Below are 26,350 nucleotides of genomic sequence, written 5' to 3' on the forward strand. Positions count from 1 at the left end.
TCCTTGCAGCCAGCCGTGTGCTCTGGACAGTGGGTATTCTGCCCTCTGCTGTTGAACTCCGTGCCCGGGAATGTTCTTGTTCATTAACTTGTACTTAGCCCGCCCACTCCCGCTCCCCAGAAGACTTTGGTTTTCCGGCTGATTAAAACAGAGGGCTTTGAGGGACTCTAAATGGTACAAAGGTCCCTAGCCTTTGGTCTTCACCTCCACCACTCATTGAACGTGCTTAGTGGAAATCGTGCAGCCCTGACCCGATCCTCCAGTTCCTACATCTGAGAAGGAAAAAGGCAAAGGGCTGAGATCTCATTTTCCCTGTTGATCTTAAGGTTTGAAGTAACTTAATGACACAGAAAGCGATGGAAAGTAGAAGAAACGCTGGAATGGAGACACGGTGGGATATGAGATGGGCTGGTCCTGTATGTTCTCTCTTAACGCCTTCCCTTGTTTTTTCTTTCAACATTCAGAAAAAGTTATATTCTACGGCTACGGTCTGAAAAGTTGCACTTTCTTGTCAGTTGAAACAATATTGTAGGCTAGATTAGAATAGCATACTATTTGAAAGAACTTAGTAAATTTTTAAATTGAATTACTATTCCCCCACATTGTTTTATAAATCTGGATTTTCACATATGAGACTTTTTCAACTTCATACTATCCAGGGCCTGCCTTAACTTCAATAAAGTTACTAAACTTGGGGGTGAATTGGGGGTGGGGGGGTTTGAGGAAAGAGGAAGGAGAGAGAAACGGAGACACTGGAACTTGTAGCTGAAATAACAGAAACTAGTAAGGGCAGGGAAAGTTGTACTTGGGTTGTCTACACAGTTTCACTGAAGAGGAATGGAGGAAGTTACAGGACCAAAAAATATATAGTTATCTTGATTCTTGAAATTCCTGAAAATGATTTTTTATATTTTTCTTTTGAAGTATTACCTCTTGGTCTCATGAAACAAATGTTTATTCCATTTCAATTCAATCAACAGCACAGAGTTACATTTTTTAAATTAGGAAGAATGCAAGTTCTCCCAAGAGACATAAGATAGTCAAGTCAATTAATTTAACAAATAATTATAAACATATTATATGCCAGGTACTCTGTTACAGCAATTGAATAAATCAGATACTGTCCTTTCCTTCACAGAGCTTATAGAGTAGCAAGAAAGAGGTTCAACAAGTGGGAGGGATGTGGAGGAGGGGAAAATACTAGGTGCCATGGGAAGAAGCAAAAATAAAACAAGAGAACTGACCTAGTCTAGGGAGTCCAACAATAGAGACCTCACTTTGGATGAAATTTTCTGGAACAAATGAAGCTGAGTACTTGCTGAAGGATAAGTCTCTGAAAGAAAGTAAAGAGGCAGAGAAAGAGGTAATGATCTTGAAGATGTATTTCAGCTGCCTAATCCATATGTACCTTGAGTAGCACCTAACACAAACTATTCTAGAAATGAAAAGAACAGTATTTTAATTTAGCCTTACTTTAATAAGGTTAAAAAACAAAGACAACGTTAAATTTCAGCACTAAAACACAGACTATTTACATTTCTTTATATTTTTTAGTTCCTTAGCTGACTTCCTATAAACCTCTTTAATTTTTTCTATATTAAGAAATATATATTAATTCTCATGTATCTGTTTTCTAGAGTTATTTTTATTTAGCTAATGTAACAAACTCAAGGGAAGTTTGTTCTAATCAAATTCTGTCACCATTGGCCCAATGTCCATTTGCATCCTCTCTAAGAAATCATAGCACTGTTCTCAAAAAGCTCTGAGTCTTGTTGTTTAGTTTTACACAATCACCACGACTCTTGCCTTTTCATCCTCTAGGAACTGTATTTACCCCTTGAAGTTATTTGTAACCAGAAAACCTCCTCCAAGGGGGAAAAATTAAAGAAAAAGCATTGGTCAGAGAATTCAGTATACAGAGTACTGGAGTGGGGAGGGGTTGAAGAGTCTTCATACACACCTGCCAGACTTGGTATTAGTGATTACTAAATTGGGAGGAGAAAGGGAATAATGAATTATGTTCAAGTATCTCAACATGAAGAAAAAGGAAGTATATTCCAGCCTCAAAAAACAGTGGGTCCTTTTTTGTGGGCGGGGGGAGAATGCAGATTATAATTTCTACACAGAGAAACTATTTCAGGCATAGTGTCTATAATCTAAACGACGTCATATTCCATTGTATCAAAAATAATAGCAATCAGAGTTTAGGGGAGAGCAGACGACCAAGGATACCCAGTGTGATACGTCCCTGGTTCCACCTCCAAACACCTTCAGTAAAGTTACTAAACTTGGGGGTGAGATGAAAGAGAGAAAGAAATGAGAGTTCATAAAAATATACAGTCCCCTGAACACCAGATCAACCGGAACCTCAGAGTTTTGATAATAGACAATGATAAGGGCAATGAAACTTGTACTTGGGAGTTTACTGGTATCATGGAACACCATCCAGACCGTCCGAGCCAACCCACGCTGTACAATTTCTCTGAATAAGAAAAGGATTTCAGTTAAGGACAATGTTTTCTAGACACCCAAGAAATTGCAGCTTCTCCTACTTAAAAGTAGAGTGGGGAATAGGCCACTATGTTGAAACCACATAACTCACAAATGGCCCCCATCCTTTAAAATGTTCCAAATGTACAATCTGATACCACATTTCTGACTAGCCACACTTTTAAAAGAACCACATCTTCAAATGCTAAAAGATAATCCCGAAAAGAAACAACAGATGTAAAAGTTGCAAACCCTGATGTCAACTTGTTAAAATATTTTCACAGCTAAGTATAGAAAAAGAGAACATAATTTTCAATTTACTGCCACAGTTTATTTTATGCTGTGTGATTTATAACTGACTTGCTGTGTTTTGCATCTAGGTTAATCCTGTTTGCATCCTTAGATCCAAGATAAAAGAAACCATCTTTGGAATTTTTTTTCTAATATAAGCAGTTGGAATTTTAATGGAAGCATGAACTGATAGCAGGATTGGTTTCAGTCTGAATTGTTAAGGGCTCAGCTGTGTCCAGAAATAAACTCAGAAAGATGCAATATACAATGTAATACCTGTAGTTAGTACATTATGAACAAGGAATATAATTATAGTTTCACATTTCTATATCCCTTGAGCTACTAGTGGTTTACCATCCCTAAATTGCTCACTATTTACTCATTCATTTTTACTATGAGGGACCCATTTAGCAAATTAGTACTCGAGTGTACTAAATGGGCCCCAGGTGGCCAAACAGAATTCATATGTTCCCTGCTCACTGACAGGATGAGACCTTCTCAGCTCTCTAAGGCCTCACCCCTCCCTCACAAACTTATCATCTGAACTCTATCAAGAGTTTAGATTACCACTATCATTTTAGGTAGTCTATTTTATAGATATGGCTTGATAACTTTTCAGATTTTAGTGCACACTTTTTTATCCTGTAATTCTTTGTCTCTTTCTCATTCCTCACAACCTGCCTCACAGAAATAAACGAGATGTGTTTGTCATCACAACAATGAAGTATTAGACCAAAAAATAGAAGCCATGTAATCCCACCACTTCAAGTAACAATATAAATTACCTGGGACATTCATTCAACAAGTATTTATTAAGCTTTTATATGCAGGCACCATTTACGCTCAGTAAATAGGGCATTATCTTTTTTTTTTTTTAAGCTTTAGTTAAAATTGACCTACTTTCTTCTTTTGTATAGATGGTTCTTGTTTCAGGCAAATGGGATATATGAAAATCTAGCTAGGGACTTCCCTGATGGTGCAGTGGTTAAGAATCCATCTGCCAATTCAGGGAACACAGGTTTGATACCTGGTCCAGGAAGATCCCACATGCCGCACAGCACCTAAGCCCGTGTACCACAACTACTGAGCCTGTGCTCTAGAACCCACGAGCCACAGCTATTGAGCCCATGAGCCACAACTACTGAAGCCCGCGCGCCTAGAGCCCGTGCTCCGCAACAAGAGAAGCCACCACAGTGAGAAGCCTGCCACTGCAACAAAGAGTAGCCCCTGCTCTCTGCAACTACAGAAAGCCTGCACTCAGCAAAAAAGACCCAATGCAGCCAAAAATAAAAATTAATTAATTTTAAAACAAAAGAAAATCTAGGTATATAAATTATATATTAGGCTATAAATATTTCTTTGTTCTTTCTCTTATATGAATTCATCATAAAATTGTTTTAAATAGTGGGCTCCTATAATATTAATACATTTAGAATATATTAATTGTAAAAACTGATTTATGCCCAGCTTTTAGAAATCCATTTTGGGTTCTAACAAGTGCCTAATACCTCTTTCCATCAAGATTCATGTCTAACAAATATCCTTCCTACATCATCCCAAAGCATTTCCCCCTGAATCTTCCATGAATAAAAATAGAAAAGTATCCTCCAGATGACACCCCTATACTTATAGTCATTAATTATACCCTGAAGAATCAGCGTGGGAATTCTCTTTTTTGCCCCAAAATAGATTGTAGGAGACACACTTAACCCCTAGAAATCCTGCTCTTTTCCCCTCTATTTCCCACCAAATCCACTGGGCTGGACTCCTAGATATATTTGTTTCTTAGGGCTTCCATAGCAAAGTACCATGAAATGGATGGCTCAAACAACAGAAATTTATTTTCTCAAAGTCTGGAGGCTGAAAGCCAAAATCAAGGTGTTGGCAGGACCATCTCCCTCTGAAGGCTGAGGGCTGGGTGGAGGGATCCTTTCTCGCCTGGTCCAGTTTCTGGTAGTTGACAGCATTCCTTATCTTGGAGCTGCATTACTGCAGTCTCTTCCCTCTGGTGTCTGAGATCACAAGGCCTTCTCCCTGTGTCTCTGTGTCCAGATATTCCTCCTTTCATAAGGATACCAGTCTTTGGATAAGGGCCCACTCTAAGTCCATTATGATCTCACCTTAACTTGATTGAATCTGCAAAGACCCTAATTCCAAATAAGGTCATATTCTGACGTTACAGGTAGATGCCAATTTGGGGGGGACACTCCATCTAGTACACTAGATGTCTTGTCTCGCTACGCAAGAGTGACAATCTGAAATTTATCAGACTTCTAGACTTCAGGGATTAGTAAAATCCTCCCCCAAAAAACTGATGTCCAAACTAGGGTTATTTACTTTTTACTCACTCATTTAAATATTTTTTGAGTCTCTGTTTTATGTCAAGCACTATGCTAGGAATTGAGTGTATGATAGTGAATAAAACAGTTGTAAGCACTGCCCTCAAAAACATTTTAAACTATAAACACCATAAAAATACATTTAATGCAGAAGAAGTAGGAAAGACAAATCTCAGCATAAAAGGTTCCCTTTAAATTGAACAAAATTAATTTTATGGAAAACTTTTTGCTGTTTTGTTTTTCTCGCCTTACCACAGATCAAGAAAAATGCCATCTCAAGCCAGTACCACATCTCAGACTTGGCATTTGGGAATCACAGTGGTAGAGTTTGCAGAGAGGTACTATCTCTAGTGCTCCTCTGTTCTGTAGCCAGTAATGGCTGCTTACGGTAAACACAGAGCTGTGACTTGCAGGAATCTTATAATTTATAACCATCTGCTGCCAGATGGATCAAAATATTACCAAAAAACTGACCACTGCACCATGGCCATAGCATATGTACAATCTTACCATACCTCTAGTAAAAATGGGATGCCAGGAAAATCAGGCAGAGGGGATCGTGCTTAGGTAAGTATATTAATAGTCAAATATAATGATGGTGACAATGGCAGAATAACATTCTCAGTCATCTACACATTCCATAGTTTGAAAGGTGGCTTCATGTAATATTTGGGGGAATTTAATAACATATAAGGTTGGAAGTCAGAAAGTCCTCTTATGGTCCTGATGCTATACTAACTAGTTAACTATGACCTTGGGAAGGCATTTGACCTTCGAGAAGACTTCAGTTACTGAGTTATGAAACGAGGGAGTTGAACTAGTGTCTCTAAAAAATCTCTCCCAGCTCAAAAAACTTCTGATTTTTGGCTGAAAGCAAAACTGTCTCAATTGGAATATTGGCAAATGTTTTTGTTAGTCACAAAGCAGAGGTCTTCACATTTAGGTGATATTAATTTGAAATAAAAAGGCTCTTAAGGCTGCTTCTTGCCAGTTAAACGAATTTTAAATGCATTTAAAATAACAGCAGGATTATTCTGACATTTAAGAAAACTGCTGGGTTTTCAGTCCTTTTAAATATAAATTTCTCATGAATAGGAGTCAATCCACTACACCAAGATCCACAGCTTCAGATTTCCAAACTCCAGGGTCTTTATCAGTTTTCCCTTTTATGGTCACAGGTAGGTAGAAATCTCATTAGCACAAAGTAAGTTCAGCTCACAGAAGCCAGAACATCTGCCCAGTGCACCAGGAGACACAGACAAGGATGCTGATAGCAACCTCAGTTCACAATGCCAAAGCCTGGGATCAGCCCTAATGTCCATCAACAGCAAAACAGGTAGATAAGTGGTAGCGCAGTCCTACATTGAAATACCAACACTACAACAGCAATGAATAAAATTATTACAATGCTAGGCGATACGAATGAATCTTTTTTTTGAAGTTCTGAATTTTATTTATCTTTTTATACAGCAGGTTCTTATTAGTCATCAATTTTATACACATCAGTGTATACATGTCAATCCCAATCTCCCAATTCATCACACCCCCACTCCCACCACCCCCCGCCGCTTTCCCCCCTTGGTGTTCATATGTTTGTTCTCTACATCTGTGTCTCTATTTCTTCCCTGCAAACCGGTTCATCTGTACCATTTTTCTAGGTTCCACATATATGCGTTAATATGCGATATTTGTTTTTCTCTTTCCGACTTACTTCACTCTGTATGACAGTCTCTAGATCCATCCACGTCTCAACAAATGACCCAATTTCGTTCCGTTTTACGGCTGAGTAATATTCCATTGTATATATGTACCACATCTTCTTTATCCATTCGTCTGTCGATGGGTATTTAGGTTGCTTCCATGACCTGGCTATTGTAAATAGTGCTGCACTGAACATTGGGGTGCATGTGTCTTTTTGAATTATGCTTTTCTCTGGGTATATGCCCAGTAGTGGGATTGCTGGATCATATGGTAATTCTATTTTTAGTTTTTTAAGGAACCTCCATACTGTTCTCCATAGTGGCTGTATCAATTTACATTCCCACCAACAGTGCAAGAGGGTTCCCCTTTCTCCACACCCTCTCCAGCATTTGTTGTTTGTAGATTTTCTTATGATGCCCATCCTAACTGGTGTGAGGTGATACCTCATTGTAGTTTTCATTTACATTTCTCTAATAATTAGTGATGTTGAGGAGCTTTTCATGTGTTTCTTGGTTATCTGTATGTCTTCTCTGGAGAAATGTCTATTTAGGTCTTCTGCCCATTTTTGGATTGGGTTGTTTGTTTTTTTAATATTGAGCTGTTTATATATTTTGGAGATTAATCCTTCGTTGATTCATTTGCAAATATTTTCTCCCATTCTGAGGGTTATCTTTTCATCTTGTTTATGGTTTCATTTGCAGTGCAAAAGCTTTTAAGTTTCCTTAGGTCCCATTTGTTTATTTTTTGTTTTTATATCCATTACTCTAGGAGGTGGATCAAAAAAGATCTTGCTGTGATTTATGTCAAAGAGTGTTCTTCCTATGTTTTCCTCTAAGAGTTTTATAGTGTCCAGTCTTACATTTAGGTCTCTAATACATTTTGAGTTTATTTTTGTGTATGGTGTTAGGAAGTGTTCTAATTTCATTCTTTTACTTGTAGCTGTCCAGTTTTCCCAGCACCACTTATTGAAGAGACTGTGTTTTCTCCATTGTATATCCTTGCCTCTTTTGTCATAGATTAGCTGACCATAGGTGCGTGGGTTTATCTCTGGGCTTACTATCTTGTTCCATTGATCTATATTTCTGTTTTTGTGCCAGTACCATATTTTCTTGATTACTGTAGCTTTGTAGTATAGTCTGAGTCAGGGAGTCTGATTCCTCCAGCTCTGCTCTTTTCCCTCAAGACTGCTTTGGTTATTTGGGGTCTTTTATGTCTCCATACAAATTTTCAGATTTTTTGTTCTAGTTCTGTAAAAAATGCCATTGGTAATTTGATAGGGATTGCATTGAATCTGTAGTTTGCATTGGGTAGTATAGTCATTTTCACAATATTGATTCTTCCAACCCACGAACGTGGTATATCTCTCCATCTGTTGGTATCATCTTTAATTTCTTTCATCAGTGTCTTATAGTTTTCTGCATACAGGTCTTTTGTCTCCCTAGGTAGGTTTATTCCTAGGTATTTTATTCTTTTCATTGCAATGTAAATGGGAGTGTTTCCTTAATTTCTCTTTCACATTTTTCATCATTAGTGTATAGGAATGCAAGAGATTTCTGTGCATTAATTTTGTATCCTGCAGTTTTACCAAATTCATTGATTAGCTCTAGTAGTTTTCTGGTGGCATCTTTAGGATTCTCCATGTATAGTATCATGTCATCTGCAAACAGTGACAGTTTTACTTCTTCTTTTCCAATTTGTATTCCTTTTATTTCTTTTTCTTCTCTGATTGCCGTGGCCAGGACTTCCAAAACTATGTTGAATAATAGTGGTGAAAGTGGACATCCTTCTCTTCTTCCTGATCTTAGAGGAAATGCTTTCAGTGTTTCACCATTGAGAATGATGTTTGCTGTACGTTTGTCATATATGGCCTTTATTATGTTGACGTAGGTTCCCTCTATGCCCACTTTCTGGAGAGTTTTTACCATAAATGGGTGTTGAATTTTGCCAAAAGCTTTTTCTGCATCTATTGAGATGATCATATGTTTTTTCTTCTTCAGTTTGTTAATATGGTGTATCACATTGATTGATTTGTGTATATTGAGGAATCCTTGCATCCCTGGGATAAAAAAATCCCACTTGATCTTGGTGTATGATCCTTTAATGTGCTGTTGGATTCTGTTTGCTAGTATTTTGTTAAGGATTTTTGCATCTATATTCATCGGTGATATTGGTCTGCAATTTTCTTTTTTTGTAGTATCTTTGTCTGGTTTTGGTATCAGGGTGATGGTAGCCTCATAGAATGAGTTTGGAAGTGTTCCTTCCTCTGCAATTTTTTGGAAGAGTTTGAGAAGGATGGGTGTTAGCTCTTCCCTAAATGTTTGATAGAATTCACCTGTGAAGCCGTCTGGTTCTGGACTTTTGTTTGTTGGAGGATTTTAAATCACAGTTTCAATTTCATTACTTGTGATTGGTCTGTTCATATTTTCTATTTCTTCCTGGTTCAGTCTTGGAAGGTTATAAGAATTTGTCCATTTCTAAGAATTTGTCCATTTCTTCCAGGTTGTCCACTTTATTGGCATAGAGTTGCTTGTAGTAGTCTCTTAGGATGCTTTGTATTTCTGCCATGTCTGTTGTAACTTCTCCTTTTTCATTTTCAGTTTTATTGATTTGAATCCTCTCCCTCTTTTTCTTGATGAGTCTGGCTAATGGTTTATCAATTTTGTTTATCTTCTCAAAGAACCAGCTTTTAGTTTTATTGATCTTTGCTACTGTTTTCTTTGTTTCTATTTCATTTATTTCTGCTCTGATCTTTATGATTTCTTTCCTTCGCTAACTTTGGGTTTTGTTTGTTCTTCTTTCTCTAGTTCCTTTAGGTGTAAGATTAGATTGTTTGAGATTTTTTTTGTTTCTTCAGGTAGGCTTGTATAGCTATAAACTTCTCTCTTAGAAGTGCTTTTGCTGCATCCCATAGGTTTGGAATCATCATGTTTTCATTGTCATTTGTCTCTTGGTATTTTTTGATTTCCTCTTTGATTTCTTCAGTGATCTCTTGGTTATTTAGTAATGTATTGTTTAGCCTCCATGTGTTTGTGTTTTTTATGTTTTTTTCCCTGTAATTCATTTCTAATCTCATAGCGTTGTGGTCAGAAGAGATGCTTGATATGATTTCAATTTTCTTAAATTTACTGAGGCTTGATTTGTGACCCAAGATGTGATCTGTCCTGGAGAACGTTCCGTGCACAGTTGAGAAGAAAGTGTAATCTGCTGTTTTTGGATGGAATGTCCTATAAATATCAATTAAATCTATCTGGTCTATTGTGTCATTTAAAGCTTCTGTCTCCTTATTTATTTTCATTTTGGATGATCTGTCCATTGGTGTAAGTGAGGTGTTAATGTCTCCCACTATTACTGTGTTACTGTCAATTTCCTCTTTTGTAGCTGTTAGCATTTGCCTTATGTATTGAGGTGCTCCTATGTTGGGGGCATATGTATTTATAATTGTTATATCTTCTTCTTGGATCAATCCCTTGATCATTATGTAGTGTCCTTCCTTGTCTCTTATAACATTCCTTATTTTAAAGTCTATTTTAGGGCTTCCCTGGTGGCGCAGTGGTTGAGAGTCCGCCTGCTGATGCAGGGGACACGGGTTCGTGTCCCAGTCCAGGAAGATCCCGCATGCCGCGGAGCGGCTGGGCCCGTGAGCCATCGCTCGCTGAGCCTGCGCGTCCAGAGCCTGTGCTCCGCAACGGGAGAGGCCACAACAGTGAGAGGCCCACGTAACACACACATACACACACACAAAAAACCAAATAAAGTCTATTTTATCTGATATGTGTATTGCTACTCCAGCTATCTTTTGATTTCCATTTGCATGGAGTATCTTTTTCCATCCCCTCACTTTCAGTCTGTATGTGTCCCTAGGTCTGAAGTGGGTCTCTTGTAGACAGCATATATATGGGTCTTGTTTTTGTATCCATTCAGCAAGCCTGTGTCTTTTGGTAGGGGCACTTAATCCATTCACGTTTAAGGTAATTATTGATATGTATGTTCCTATTACCATTTTCTTAATTGTTTTGGGTTTGTTCTTGTAGGTCCTTTTCTTCTCTTGTGTTTCTCACTTGGAGAAGTTTCTTTAGCATTTGTTGTAGAGCTGGTTTGGTGGTGCTGAATTCTCTTAGCTTTTGCTTGTCTGTAAAGCTTTTGATTTCTCCATTGAATCTGAATGAGATCCTTGCCAGGTAATCTTGGTTGTAGGTTCTTCTCTTTCATCACTTTAAGTATATCATACCACTCCCTTCTGGCTTGTAGAGTTTCTGCTGAGAAATCAGCTGTTAACCTTATGGGAGTTCCCTTGTATGTTATTTGTCTTTTTTCCCTTGCTGCTTTCAACAATTTTTCTTTGTCTTTAATTTTTGCCAGTTTGATTATTATGTGTCTCGACGTGTTTTTCCTTGGGTTTATCCTGTATGGGACTCGCTGTGCTTCCTGGACTTGGGTGGCTATTTCCTTTCCCATTTTAGGGAAGTTTTCCACTATAATCTCTTCAAATATTTTCTTGGGTCCTTTCTCTCTCTCTTCTCCTTCTGGGACCCCTGTAATGCGAATGTTCTTTCATTTAATGTTGTCCCAGAGGTCTCTTAAGCTGTCTTTATTTCTTTTCATTCTTTTTTCTTTATTCTGTTCCACAGCAGTGAATTCCACTGTTCTGTCTTCCAGGTCACTTATCCGTTTTTCTGCCTCAGTTATTCTGCTATTGATTCCTTCTAGTGTATTTTTCATTTCAGTTATTGCATTGTTCATCTCTGTTTATTTGTTCTTTAATTATTCTAGGTCTTTGTTAAACATTTCTTGCATCTTCTCGATCTTTGCCTCCATTGTTTTGCCGAGGTCCTGGATCATCTTCACTATCATTATTCTGAATTCTTTTTCTGGAAGGTTGCCTATCTCCGCTTCTTTTAGTAGTTTTTCTGGGGTTTTATCTTGTTCCTTCATCTGGTACATAGCCCTCTGCCTTTTCATCTTGTCTATCTTTCTGTGAATGTGGTTTTTGTTCCACAGGCTGCAGGATTGTAGTTCTTCTTGCTTCTGCTGTCTGCCCTTTGGTGGATGAGGTTATCTAAGAGGCTTGTGCAAGTTTCCTGATCTGAATGAATCTTAAAAGCATGTTGAGTGAAAGAAGCCAGACAAGCAAGATACTAACCATATGATCCCACTTATATCAAGTTCAAAAACAAGCCAAACTAATCTACACGTTTTAGGGATACAATTTAGGTGGTAAAATTGAAATGAAAGGAAAAGGAAGTAAATAACTAACACAAACCAACTAGGTGGAAGCGAGTGGGTTGTGACTGGGAATAGGGCACATGGCAGGGGAAGGGGGCATCTGGGATGCTGACAGTGTCCTGTGTATTGACCTAGGTGGGTACCTGGTATCTGTTTTAAAAACTGGGTTCAGTCGTATATTTGTGTTTTATATACTTTCCTGTTTGTGTTATACTTCAGAACAAAGTTTCGTTTTTGTTTTTTTAAGATCAACTGTATGGTTTTGTTACAATCTGAATTTCTATGTTTTGTTGATAATTAAGAGTTTAAAGTTAAGTTTCCCACCACTTAATTCACTACAATTTTATTTATAATTTAAAACAACTGATAAATTCAAACTAATGTAATTTAAGAGAGAACTTTAAATTTTACTTATTCTAAGAGTAATGAGTTCATTATAGAAAGTTTGGTCAATATTGAAAAACATAAAGATGCAAGGATGAGCAAAAAAAATCCAATGACCCAAAGTTATTTTCACATATATCCTCGTAGCTTTTTTCTCTGTATTTGAATGGAGTAGAGATGATAATGTCATTACAATTTTCTATCCTGCTTTTCTCACTCAAATCTATGCTATAAACATGAAAAAATTCGCCATAAACATAATTTAAATATCTAGATAAAAATGCATCGTTTTGGAGAACCATTATTTAAGCCCTCTATAGAAAGTGAACTAATGATCAGGTAGGATGCCATGCTGGCCCTCAGTATTTTATGCTATTTTTTGTACTATTCTACTTGTGGAAATAAAAATATGGTTATAGCCGATTTTGCCACAGTCATCTTTCCTTATCTCCCCATCCTTCAACCACGATTTAGCAACACTTAAATCGGGTAGCGTCTGAAGTCCTTTTTAGATGAGCTTGCGAGGAAGTGGAAATGAGGAGACATTTACCAAGTGCCTATAACATGCCATGATGGGGTGGCTAGATATAGCAAATAAACTACAGGACACCCAGTAATTGCAATATTTGGACATACTTATACGAAAAAAAAATCGTTATTTATCTGAGATTTGAATTTAACCTGGTGTCCTGTTATTTTAGGTTTAAGGTTAGGGCACTGCCAGGCCTGGCATGTATACTTTCTGATTTAATCTCTTCGACCCCTTTTAGAGTTCTATATGGTTCTTTTTGTAAAGAAGGGCTCAGAACGGTTCAGTATCTTTTCTTAGGTCACAGGGCTAGAAAGGGGCAAAGTAAGGATAGAAACCCCAGCTTTATGACACCCAGATTAGGGTTACAAATTTGGTGGACTATCCGCTAGACCCAGGGTAATATGGGTGAGAGAGGGTGTTTTCGGTTTTCCTTTGTTGCCATTCTTTCTTTTTTAAAATTGCTCATCACTCCTTTGTATTGTTATGTTAAAAACGAGTACTAATTTTTTAAAAAATGAGAACTGGACCCAGGTGACAGTGTCAAGTTACTGAACATGATTCGAAAACGCAGCCCAGGAAAAAGAGGATTCTCACTGACACCCCCCCCTCCCCAAGGCCTTCCCCACCATTGTACTTTCTGAGGACAAATAAGTCAAGTGAGACTGTTTCGTTTCAGTCGCTCTTAGAAACCCCAGGAGTATTGGGTATTTGGGTGTTTGGGGTTTTCGTTTTTGTGTTTTTTTGGTCGCACCTTGCAGCATGCAGGATCTTAGTGCGCCCATCAGAGATCAAACCCATGCCCCCTGCAGTGGAAGGGCGGAGTCCTAACCACTGGACCGTCGGGGAAGTCCTGCGTATTTCTTTCTTGATGGGCTTTTTTGTCATATGTTTGTTTAAATATGAAATAAATACTGTAATCAAAGGGCAAACCTTCCAGCACTGGTTCCTCTGGAGCCTGGGAGGAAACAGGACCACAGTGTAAGTTATCTTCATCCTCTCCCGTCCAGGGCCAACCCCAGGCCCGCAGCGTGGCACCAACCAGGGTCCCAGAACCACCAGAATTGTTTCTCTTGCTTCTCCTCATTGACGCCTTTTAGCCTTACTGCTCCCCTTCCCGACACATGCAGATCCTTTCCAGACAAACCATTTGGCGAAACCCGCAGAGACACCACTTCTCTTGCATAGGAGGTGGAACTCCCCGGGCCCCATAATGAGGACGTGCCAGTGGGGGCAGTGTTGGAGGAGGGGGGTACAGGAGACAGAGTGGAGCCGCAACAGGGAAAAATGACCAAGTCCCAGCCCCCCGCTGTGTTCCTGAGATCCCCGTGGAGGTGGCTCTTGCGACAGGCCCAGGTGAGGTATGAGGTACCATACCACAAAATTAATTTGAACTCTCCCACATTCCACTCTGGAAAACTGTTTGACAATATCTATTATGGCCAAACATATGCTAAATTCCACTCCCAGCTATGATTCCCAAGAGAAATGAGTAAATATGTCCACCAAAAGATAAGTACAAAAATAGGACTGTGTATAGCATCTTCATTCATAAATAGCCAAAAACTGGAAAACAACTCAAATGTCCATCAGCAGGAGGATGGGTAATAAATTGTGGCATATGACTGTACCATGGAAGAAAAAAGACCACATTACTGAAACAGGCAACGGGGGTCAATCTTAAAGACATTATGTTGAACAGGAAAAGACACAAAAGAACACATATCGTATGACTCCTGTATACGAATCAAGCTTAAGAATAGGCAAAAGTGTGAAATAAGCCAGTCACAGAAGACAGAAACAGGTATGAATCTGCTCATACGAGGTAACTGGAATAGTCAAATGTACAGAGACAAAGTAGAGCGGTGGTTGCCAAGTGCTGGGGGCAGGCAGGGGGAATGGGGAGTTGTTATTTAATGGGTACAGAGTTTTGAGTTTTGCAAGATGAAGAGAGTTCTAGAGACTGGTTGCATGGTAATGTGAATGTACTTAACACTTAAAAATAGTAAGATAGTAAATTCTATGTTATGTAACTTTAAAATTTTTATTTATTTATTATTATTATTATTATTTTTTGGCTGTGTTGGGTCTTCGTTGCTGCGCTCGGGCTTTCTCTAGTTGTGGTGAGCAGGGGCTACTCTTTGTTGCGAGGCATGGGCTCTAGGGCATGCAGGCTTCAGTAGTTGTGGCACGTGGGCTCAGTAGTTGTGGCGCACAAGCTTAGTTGCTCTGCGGCATGTGGGATCTTCCTGGACTAGGGATAGAACCCGTGTCCCCTGCATTGGCAGGTGGATTCCTATCCAGTGTGCTACCAGAGAAGCCCCCTTGACTCAGTTTTTCATGCTGGGTGAGCAAGTGCACCAGTAAAAAATCAGAAATCATCCTGCTTGTGGCCAAAAATAAAGTTCAGTCCCCTTGTGGCTTCTCATCCAGTAAAAACCATAAAAGGCACTTCAATGCACATTTACCCATTAGTAGGAAGGTATGTCTTTATGTCTTCTCTTTCCAATTTGCTAACACAGAAGTGCAATGTTTGTTCAAGGCCCATCTCAAAGAATGATGAGGTCCCAGTCATTCGAGGACTGCACAAAAGTCAGTAAACTGGCCAGGTAGTCCAGATGTGTAAGAAAAACATGTGATTTACACTGAATGTGTGCAGCACGATTTAGCAGGACAACTGTCTAACTGTCCAACTGTCCATGTGTACCTTTACTGCAGAAACTGGTTATCACCGTGCTGAACCTGGGAAAAGACCAGGAAAAGACCAAAGAGAGATGTTAAAGGACAAATATAAGGAAGAAACTATTGAGAAAAAGCATTCATAAAGTCATCTTCTATACAACTTCTATTAATAACGAGACCAAATTCTGGCTAAAGAAAGCAGACTGAAATACTCATTTAACTCTGATCTCTCAAGAAATCTCACAAGGGCTTCCCTGGTGGCACAGTGGTTGAGAGTCCGCCTGCCAATGCAGGGGACACGGGTTCGTGCCCCGGTCCAGGAAGATCCCACGTGCCGCGGAGCGGCTGGGCCCGTGAGCCACAACTACTGAGCCTGCGCGTCCGGAGCCTGTGCTCCGCAACGGGAGAGGTCGCGGCTGTGAGAGGCCCACGTACAGCAAAAAAAAAAAAAGAAGCGGAATTCTGAGGCAGCAGAGGGGAAAGCTGAGAGGAAGCCTCCTTTGCAGTGCAGAACTTCCTAAAGACATAGGAACATGACCCCAGGCTCTTCTTGAAGGGAGTAGATAGAGGTGGGACTTTAAAAGAGGAGGTTGCCAATCCATTTAGGAAGCAGTGATATCGCTAGATCTCCTCGCCTTCCCTCTGTGAAACTGAGTGCACTGCAGAGTTTATTCTCTGGAAAAAGCAGGTAAAATAGAGAGTTCTGGGACAGGGGACACTAAGCCCAGTTGAAGGTGGGATCAAAGAGACATTTTACAAGACAGGAAAAATAGTCTTAAAAATACTACCTTACTCAGCAGTACGCACGTACATAGTCAAAAGGACTGTTGAAAGTTGGTCTAACCAAAATTGTGATTTAAGTATTTGGGGAGGATGCATGACAGAGAGTGCAAGCCTGTGTGGTGATGGTGAGATACATGATGCCTAAAACGGATAAATGCAAGAAGGAGCAACACAGACAGGTTATTTGTGACAAGGAGGAAGTACCCTCCTGGCCCCCCCCCCACACAAAAAAAAAGCGAAAAGGATTGAAAGCATTTGCTTTTAGGGAGAAGGAAATGGGGAGCAGGGAACTGCCATGTTATGAAGGTAAAACTCTTTGATTCATTAGGTATAACATTGATGAAAACAAAAATTAAGTTTTAAAAATCAGAAGGGCCATATTTTTTGCTGGAAGGAGGGAAGAGGGGAAATAATTTGGATTTAAAATGAAGTTGCAGTTGCAGGAGAAGCAAGATATTCAGGCAATCAGAGCTCAGGAGGCAAGACAAGGTTTGGAACAGAGTTTTTATAATTATTTAGACTGGAGGGAAATTAGCTCTATAGGAAATAGGTCCTGAGAAAAAAAGAGAAGAGGCCTTGAAAACAAACATTTTATAAATGCCATTTAGAGTGTCAGTGGAGAAAGGGACTCCGTTGAAAGAGCAGCCAAGAAAACCAAGGAAAACAGGACTTTCAATAAGGCCGGGGGGCGGTTTAATCAAGGTCAAGTGCTCAGGGGGTCAAAGAGGCCCAGACCATTAGAATTAACAATGAAAATTTTCTAAAGAGGGTACTCTAATCTAAGGATTACGTTCACACCCTTTAATGAGCCTTAAATTAAAGAAGGGTTTTGGGTTTTGGAAGGATCTTGTGTTTTTCCAGGACACCTCACAATGACTGTGACCCTGTTTTCAGTAAGTACACAGTTGTCTTTCACGGGCCCGTCACATAAACCCTGCATTAATAAGAAAGTGAATCTTAGGGCATATTGTCATTAGCAATCCCAAACAAAGCCCTGTCCCTGTTTTGTTTCCCACACAAGGGATGGCATTGTCTGTGTCAGAGACGAGCATTTGCACTGAAGTTCATGGCTTGGCTGGGCTCTTCCCTCTGGCTGCACTTGCCCGGTGAGCGGCTGCCTGTCCTAGGCTGTGGTGTAACGCCATCCCAAACAAGATGGAGGCACAAGAAAACGGATCAAATGAAAGTGCTTTTCCTTGGTGGTGCGTCAAAGGGTACATTCAAAATAACCAAATGCTATGTTAAATCTCATCTTAGGACCGAAGCAAACGTGGTAGAAGAGTTCACTATTTCATCCTGCTGAGTCGAAGTCAGGGCTTGGCTTGGGGGCGAAAAGCATTAACTGGTAGCAAAGGTTCCCTAATCGCTCCACGAATGATTTCCTCTTTCCAACAGAGACCGCTGTACACACTTCCACACCCTCCAAACGGGTGCAACACAACAGAAGGTCTGGTTCTGTGTTTCACAGAAGCGACCCTGACGCTTCACTGCTGCGTCTTCCCAACTGCTCCTGTCGGTTATTGCTGCCTTCCAGACATTTCCATCTCAGACATATCAGAGGGACAAATGGTTAGGAGAATGGTTTCAATTTACAACTCAAAAGAGCTTATTACCCAAGTCCATTAACGACACCCCAAACAGCCTGGTTAGCAAACATTTTTATGCCAGTATATGTAGCAGTTTCCTCCCTGAGGTGTCAACCAGATGAATAGTCTTGGCGGGTAGGGGTGAGGAGAGCAGTTCTTCCTGAGTCCCTGGGGTCAGCGTTTCTGGAGTGAACATCAGAATGCCTCCTAATACCACTGTACATGCCTGTTTTCCCGAACAAATCATAGGAACTCCCATAAAGCAGCAAAACATCACTCTAAAATAAACACATATTTTGAACACAAATGAGGGAGTGATGAAACTGACACAGATGAATTAGAAATTTGCAAATGTTTATGATGCTTGATAAACAATCCTCGGGATAGAATGAGGATTCATTTATGGGCAACATATTCATACCTAACACCATAGTACACTCCTTTCACTCATTAAAATGTTTTTCAAACAAGAAGTACAATGATGAGATCAGTTTTAAATGATATGTAAACATTCAAGGTCCATTGACTTAGATCAATCATAAGGCCACTTTGGAAGTAAAAGACATAAGGAAGTTTTCTAGAATCTAGCCATGCTCCTCTCCAGTGTGTGCAGAGAGTCTTCAGAGATGACTAGGGGTTAGGACAGAACGTAGGACAAGAGGTTTATTTCCAACCCAAGTAGCTATCTTTGCTCTGCAGGTTTTGCAGGTATAAACTTGCTCTGCAGGTAGCCTGGGTTTAGCAGGTATTCTCCTTATGAAAAGTTACTTGATGGAGTTTAACTGATACAAGCCCTGAAATGCAGTCCCCTCAGCAATGGAAAAAATGTCAGATACCTTATCAGGTGACTAGATAAGTAGGAAAGAACTTCTCAATTGAAGGAGTCACTCAAACCAAACCCAGAAAGAGAAATTTCTTAAAGCAGGATGGGAAAGAAGTGACGGTCGCTTTTAGGCGTTTAGCCGAGTACTCTTAAGTGCTTAACAAATAGTTTCTCACTTCACCCTGGCAAAATTCCTGGGAGGAAGGCTGTCAGTCTAGCAGGCGACACATGCTGCTGCTCTGGCGGCCTCTCTGGCCCCCTCTAACTTTCTCACCTCCTGCTGCCCCATTCTGCTACACTTGACTGTGGCCCGAAGCCACCGAACAGGCTCCGCCTCTGGACTCTGCGCGGCTGCGCTGTCCACGCCCCCCGCCCCCAATCTGGGTGCCCTTCCCCTAGAGGAGCGACAAGGTTCCCTCCCTCACTCGCTGCAGGACCCTCCCCAATAAATAGCACCTCCCTCCTGCTTGACCCCCTCACCCTGCTTTATTTCCCTTCACAGCATTTGTACTGAGTTGAAGAGTGTCCCCCCAATTCACGGCCACCCAGAACGTGACCTTATTTGGCAATAGGATCTTCGCAGATGTCAACAGCTAAAATGAGGTTGTACTGGATTAGAAGGAGCCCTGCATCCAGCGCAACTGGGGTCCTTGTAAGAAGAGGACACACAGACACACACACACACAGGAAGGCCATGTGACTGTGAGCGATGGGAGATTGGGAATGAGGTAGCTGTGTGTCAAGGAATGCCACGGATTGCAGGCAACCACCAGAACTGGGAAGAGGCAAGAAAGGATTCTTCCTTAGAACCTCCTGGTCCTGCCAACACACTGGTTTCAGACTTGCAGCTTCCAGAACTGTGAGAGATTAAGTTTCTGTTGTTTTAAGCTGCTCAGTTTGTGATACTTTGTTACCCAAAGTTGGTAGCCCAAGGGAACTAATATGTCACCACCTGACATACTATATATTTATTTACTGGTGGATTTGTTGTCTTTCTCTTCTCCCACTGGGATCTAGAGTCCTTAAGACTGGACTTTTGTTGTTGTTCACTGCTGTGACGAGAACAGCGTCTGGCACTGTTGGTTAAATGACTGAGTGAGGAATGAATGTTCCCATTTTACAGAAGAGGAAACTGAGGCTCAGAAAGATGCCACTGAGTCCAAGTTCACCGAGCTAATTAGTAGCAGATTTGGGAGTTTAAGCTGTCTGCCTTCAAAAACCATCACCTTTTCACCACACCATGCTGATGCTCATTACATTGCCAACTTTTCTCTCCTAAAATCTACGAGGTAATAGACTGCAATCGCTGTCCTTTCCAGTACAATAGAGTCTGTGTTCCAGAAAACGACTGGAATATGTATGGACGTTTATTCTCTGGGAATTTGTTATCGCCTAGCTTTGCAGACACCAAACTCAGTTCTTTTTATATTGATTATAGTGGCCATGCCTCTCTCTCTCTCTCTCTCTCTCTCTCTCTCACTGAAAGCACTTTTCTTAGATTAACATTCCCACAACCAACAACACTGTATCAACCACACAAATTCACAAGTCCTTTCACCTAAATACCTTTTGTTAATTTGCGTACAGCTGATCTGTGGAATAAATATTAGCTCCATTAATCCTGAGTAAACACTCATTTTGTATTTTACTACACATTATTCATATAACTGTATTTCTCTTTTTCTTAACAGTAAATTTCTCTTTGTCTTCATAAATTCAAAGATAAGAGTATAAATTGACTTTCTCCGAACTGCAACGTGTAATGATCTTGAGGTTTTATCTGGAATATACAAAGCACAAAATATGTTCACGAAATATAGCAAAAAAAAAAAAAAAAAAAAGTTTTTAAGTGATCCATTTCCCATGAGGGCATTGGAACTGGGAAATTACTTCCCAGTTTCACCTTTTGATGAGGATTTCTATCCCTCAGTATTTTGCTTGTTGGTTACTTATAACTCTATTTCCAGTGGAAAGCAACACAAGCCCTTATCACCCCTGTCACATTTGGGGGCTTTCCTAGTCATCAGTTACCAGGCAGTGTGTTTCCCCTGGAGATAGGGTACAAGAGAAAATGCTTTTACAGCTCATTTTGCACCACTCTCTTGCCATCTCACACCACAGCTTGGCAAAAATTGGGCAAAATAATAATATCCAGAGTGAGTGAGGCTGGCGAGAAGGAGTCACGCCGACCACTAGAGCGCACGGGTCAAGCGCATGGATCAGGTGCAAGACGGCCAGCTGGAATCTCACCTCCCGTGTTTATTTACCACGTGACTTTGGGTTTGGAAACAGAGCGCAGGAAAGGCTAGATGTGCATCTAATTACTGAGCTGGCACCCCCTGCCCCCATTCTATGTTGGTGCTGCTAATAGTTATCTGTTGTTGGATGAGGACTAGACCCCAGTGACCAAATATACTTGCAGCAGAAAGTATTAGGAAAAACACTTGGGGAGGAATTTACTTGAAACTAATGTCACCAGGCTATTTCAGTAGGTAATGTGAGCTACCATTATGTTTTGTTTTATAGAAAAGTAGATGATTAAGTTCACACACATACACATATGTATTCAGATACATCAATTTATTCAGAGGACATTTAATTGTAGCATAAATTTAAAGAGGTTGAAAGCCGCTTAAATAGGAATTGCGAGGCTGCACCTTGATCAGACGTCCTCACCTATGACCTGCTATTCTTCCATGTTCCCTGAACTGAAGGAGAAATCACAGTTGCAGACTAGAAGTTGCAGCATCTTTGTTTTTTGGCGACTGCATTGAAGACTTGTAGACAGTACATCATTAAGCAAATTAATAATGTCCTAGTAAATGTAACTGGGGCACATCGAGGTTGGATCAATTTTTATGCCTCCTGCTTTAGAGACAGACTTGCTTGAGGCCAGCAGGAGGCCTTGTCGTTAATGAATGCTTCCCTGTACTTTCCTTTGGCTACAGCTAATTTGAATAAAAAAAATATCATTTTTAAAAGTACTGGATCTAAAGAAACACATTTTTCAGAAAATAATAATCCCCTTCCCCTACCCCACTCCCAGGCCACCCCGGAAAATCTCTGTGAGCGCACTACAGCAGCTCCGTGCAAAGACCTGAACGCCTGTCGACTGCCTGCTGGGCTGACTGGCCTGATACGAGGAAGATCTGGACGAGGTGAGACAGCTTCCCAGATGTGATGCTGGTGAGTTTTCTCAGGCCACAGAGGACTGAGCAGTTACAGAATATTATTTCAGCAGAGGAGCCTGACGACAAAGAACTCATTCTGTTCAGGGCCTACAGCAACCAGGACCTCACAGCCTAATAGAAAGGATGGGAAAGGGCTTCCCCGGTGGCGCAGTGGTTGAGAGTCTGCCTGCCGATGCAGGGGACGCGGGTTCGTGCCCCGGTCCGGGAAGATCCCACATGCTGTGGAGCGGCTGGGCCCGTGAGCCATGGCCGCCGGGCCGGCGCGCCTGTGCTCCGCAGCGGGAGAGGCCACAGCAGTGAGAGGCCTGCGTACCGCAACAAAAAAAAAAAAAAAAAAAAAAAAAAGGATGGGAAAGAATGAATGACTGATGTGTTTGGGGTCTTTAAAGCATTCTAAGAATGCTTTAAAGTTTAGTCTCCTCCCTTTTTTTAAAAAAACCAATTGCTTCATTATAGATATCTCTTCTAAGTGCCATTTTACAGCACTTAGAAAAAAACCTATATACCCTGTTCTTATCCTTAGAACAACAACAAAGAGGGAACAGAGATCAATGAATAGAAACATAAGTGTCCTCCACAGCAGCCAACATTGTTAAAAGGATAAGCACATAGTGTAATATGTTATTTCCCCTTTTAACTATGGCCCCGCAAGTACTAAAAAAAAAAAAAAAAAAAAAAAAGAGTGCAAATATATAAGTAGAGCTTCCTCACCCACCTCCCAATCACATTTACTATCTTAGTTATTTTATGTAGTAGCTTTTCCCAGAACAGTTTGCATTTAAGGATATTTCCCAATTTCTCCAGATAAAGTGAGTAGGACAGACCAGAAAGACATGAATCTATGATCTTGAACATGACTTTACTTTTAAGCTGTAGGTTGGTATTAGATCCTCTTCTGGGTTGAATTATGTTCACCCCCTCCAAAGATACTCAAATCCTAATCTCCAGTGAAGGAGATCTTATTTGGAAATAGGGTCTTTGTGGATGATTAGGTTAAGATGAGGTCATCAGAGGGAGAGCACTAACCCTATATATTTGTCCTTCTACAAAACAGAAATTTAGACACAGAGACAGACACACAGAGAAGAAAGCAATGTGAAGACAGAGAGAACATCACCTACAAGCCAAGGAATGCCTGAGGCTCCCAGAAACTAGGAGAGAGGAATGCAACAGACACCCCCTCACAGCCCTCTAAAGGAAGCAACCCTGCCGATACCTTGATCTTGGACTTGTGGTGTCCAGAAGTGTGAGACAATGCATTTTTGTTGTTTAAGACATGCAGTTGTTGGTACTTTGTCATGGCAGCCCTAGGCAACTAATATAAGTCCTCAACTCTACAGCTGTAAAGTAAGATACAGTGTGTTTAAACAAATCCATTCTTATCAGAGCAGTGAATAAATTGTATCTTCTAAGGAATAACTAGGAAAAAAATAACAGTGAAACTGTTCTCTAGAGACCATCTCATTTACCCAGTAATTACAGAGCTGTCTGATTTATAACTAGCCTTATTACATGAGTTGTCTCTTTGTAGACCTTGAACAATGCTAGGGTCTAAAGTGTGATTATAGTAAAGCAAGTTGTGTAAAGATAATGCTTTGATTAGCCCACCTAAAATCAAGATTTAAGTGATTTTAGTTTTTAGCATACTTTTATTTACTAATTCTACCATGGAACCAAAAACCTTAACTCTCACTGTTTTTGTGCTGTTTGTTTTGTTTTGCTTTTTGCTGTCCATTTATATAAGCAACAAGATGAAGGAAAACTCTTCTTTTTCTTATAGTTGGTCTGAGAATCCCCTGGTGCTACATATATATTCCATTTGCCCCTGTAACTCTTTGGTCCACCCTTCTCCACTGGGCTTTATGTCCCAAGAAGCTGATCCATCAGACTGTACTGTTGGCCCTACCCTGCTGCCTTCTGGCTGGGTTTGCTAATGGGAGGGCTCACAGGGGGCACCTGTGAGGTTACGGCCCCATCCCCAGCTCCCTCCCTCTCAGGCCACCACTGGTTGGCTGTGCCTACAAAGGCCGCAGCTCTGGTCAGGCTGCCCTCTCTTTGGGTTTGGGTGACTGCTCCTTCCCCTTGCCTCTGGGGTCTCAGGGGTATGCAATAGTTATCTAGTGCTGCATAACAAATTACCACAAATGTAGTGGCTTAAAACAGCATGCATTTATTAGTTCACGTTGTCCTAGTCCATTTGGGCTGCTATAACAAAGTACCACAGACTGGGTGGCTTAAAAACAACAGAAATTTTTTTTTTTTTTTTTTTTTTTTTGGCCGCACCACGGGGCATTTGGGATCTTAGTTCCCTGACCAGGGATTGAAGCCTCGCTTCCTGCATTGGAAGTGCAGAGTCTTAATCGCTGGACCACCAAGGAAGTCCAAACAACAGACATTTACTGCTCCCAGTTCTGGAGGCTGAGACGTCTGAGGTCGTGGTGCCAGCGTGGGTGGGTTCGGCCGAGGGCCCTCTTCCAGTTGCAGATGGCCACCTTCTCACAGTGAGTCCTTCACAGGGTGGAAGGGGCGAGGGTGCTCTGTGGGGCCTCCTTTATAAGAGCGCTAATCCATTCATGAGGGCTCCACCCTCATGAGCCACTCACCTCGAAAAGGCCCCACCTCCTACACCATCACGTTAAACATACGGATTTGGGGGACGAGGGGGCACAAACATTCGGTCTATACCACAGTTCCTATGAGTCAGGAGTCTGGCTCGGCTGGCTCCTCTGCTCGGGGTCTCCCACGGCAACAGCTTAGGCGTGGTCCAGACAGTTAACCTCTGGAGCTTGCGGGGGTACTTCTAAGTTCACGTGGTTACTGGCGGAATTAGATTCTTGCAGTTGTGGGACCGGAGGTCCCTGTTTTCTTGCTGCCTGTCAGCCAAGGGCCACTCCCAGCACTTAGGGGCCACCTGTACCTCCCTGCTGCACGGCCCTTTCCCAACAGGGCAGCCCACTTCCTCCAGGCCAGCAGAAGAACCTCTTCTTCCATCAGCCAGACAGCGCCTCACACCCCGTAATTCAACCACAGGAGCGACATTCCTCACTTCCGCTGTATTCTGCTGGCTAGAAGCAAGTGGCGGGGTCCATCCACATGCAAGGGCAGGAGATTGGACCAGGCTGTGACTCACTGGAGGTCATCGTAGAACTCTGCCTGCCGCAGGGTAGAAAGCCAGCCCACTCTTCCCACCTAGGAACTGTCAACCAGAAACCCTGCCTACGCTTTTGTAAATGGTCCCTCAATTAGACTGTCCTCACATTACGCCAGTGGAGGGCTCCATCTGTTCCTGCCAGGACCCTCACGATAAAATCCCTCTGTAAGTGGCCTGCTCTGGTGCTGTGCCCTCCCGAGAGTCTTCTGCGGGCCTGGGCCAGCTGGTGGCAGGGCTCCAGGGAGCTGAGACCAGCGAGAAACTGTTTAGCATCACAAAGAAAATGGCAGCCATGATTTGCACTTAGCTGCAGGTGGGGAGAGGGGCTGAAGAGAGAGGAAGGCTCTGAGGCTGGAAGCCAAGCAGAGAAGCTGGGAAACAATACGAGTAAGGGGGACGGGGACGTGGGGAGTGAAATGCTGCGTGGTATGTGACGTGGACCCTTGTCACAGTCTGCGCACTTCACATGGCTCACTCCTGCCTCGGCCTGGCATCTTCTCCATGGGGAACAGAGGGAAGAGCAGAGCCCTGCTTTGAAACTGGTTTGGGGCACGAACAAGCACGCCTCCAAAGACAGCCACACCTGGGGCACGTGGCACCTCAATGCCTGGGACACCGGCGGCCACGCTGCTTCCCATCAGCACTTTGAAAACTCATCTTTTCATGGCCTTCTCTTTCTTAAAACTTTCTTTAACTTTTATTTATTTATTTTTTAGTTATTCCACTTTTGAACATTTTTTCATATTTTTAAGGAAATTTTCCCGTCAAAGTGTTTCTATGTTCCTAGGTCACAATGCGTAGGGAGGCTCTGGCTGGAGCTTGCAAACCTGCCCTATTGCTTAGCGTTCCGTATCTGAGATCATTGCACTAACTGTCACACGTGATAATCCCAAGCTTCATCTTCAAGGATCCAAGGCCAGAAAAATAAAACTACTAAAAATACAGGCAGCCCAAACAAGGTGATGGTTCACATCTTGCAATGTTACGTTTATGTGAGTATTTGAGAGACGTGGAAACTTCACCTTAAATCCCACTGAATTGCTTCCCAAGGACAGAGTGATGTGAGTCAGTGAGGCCATTCTCAGACGCCATGGAATGTGCTTTCTCAAAACATGGTCCTCATGGGCTTCCCTGGTGGCGCAGTGGTTGAGAGCCCGCCCGCCGATGCAGGGGACAC

General features: G+C 41.5%; 1 long non-coding RNA gene across 1 annotated transcript in view; it reads right to left on the reverse strand.

Moving 5' to 3' along the window:
• Positions 1 to 1,088: 1,088 nt before the first annotated feature.
• The window catches only part of LOC136792641 (uncharacterized), an 81,222-nt gene continuing 55,960 nt past the window's right edge, over positions 1,089 to 26,350 (reverse strand). The window contains exon 3 of the long non-coding RNA XR_010836724.1: positions 1,089 to 1,333. This is a non-coding gene — a long non-coding RNA (uncharacterized lncRNA). The remainder of the gene's footprint in view (positions 1,334 to 26,350) is intronic.

The sequence above is a fragment of the Kogia breviceps genome, chromosome 15 (genome assembly GCF_026419965.1).
Source record: "Kogia breviceps isolate mKogBre1 chromosome 15, mKogBre1 haplotype 1, whole genome shotgun sequence".
Lineage (NCBI taxonomy): Eukaryota > Metazoa > Chordata > Mammalia > Artiodactyla > Physeteridae > Kogia > Kogia breviceps.